Raw genomic sequence first — 839 nt, 5'->3', positions numbered from 1 at the left:
AGGAGAACTTCCATCTTATCCTGAATTGCAGGAGAATTTGATTTTTAATAGAAAATTATGACCAGCTGCATGGAAAATGCAGGAGTTTCCCATTTTACAGCCAGCTTTGTCTGTAAGCAACGAGCAATCCATATGCTGGGTAAAACATCTACACAAGCCCCTGTGTTAATATGAACAAACCTGTGGGAACAGTAAAGCCACAAAAGGTTAATTTTATGTAGGGACCTAAGCTCAACAGCAGAGAGGCCAGCTGAAGGTGAGCACACATTCCCCAACAGCAGCTTGATGTGCTGGGATAAGAAACTTTGCAACCTGAACACCTGGAAATCTCCATTGAAGGTGTATTTTGACTGAGGTATTGAAGGTATTTTTTTTTCCTGGCAAACAGGGAAAAAACCTTCATCCCACTGCTCAGCAGGCATGGCCTTGGAAATAGAATTTTCATTGCAAGAGTGAGATAAAACTCAACTAAATTCACCCTGCCTGTCTGTATATCCACAACTGCTGTCTTTAGAAACCCGCATTGAAATCAGTGTAAAACACTGCTCCTAAATGTCTTTACCATCAGAACTCCAAATGTAACTCTTGGAGGATTGCTAAGGTATTTTCTCCCATAGTAACAAAAGAGGTGGCCCGAGCATCTTTTGGCATTTGGGGAAATGCCATGACAGGCACTCGCAGACTGGGAGGCACAGAACTGAGCTCCTGAGCCTGGGCAGTGGGACACAGGCTGCACATGAGCCCCCACTGCTGCTGCTTGCTGCAGCATCTCCCACACACCAGCACGTAGCAACAACAACAAAAAAAAGGACCCAAACAAACCCAAACTAAACCCACTC

Source organism: Ammospiza caudacuta, chromosome 3, assembly GCF_027887145.1.
Source record: "Ammospiza caudacuta isolate bAmmCau1 chromosome 3, bAmmCau1.pri, whole genome shotgun sequence".
Lineage (NCBI taxonomy): Eukaryota > Metazoa > Chordata > Aves > Passeriformes > Passerellidae > Ammospiza > Ammospiza caudacuta.
This window is presented reverse-complemented; position numbering follows the sequence as displayed.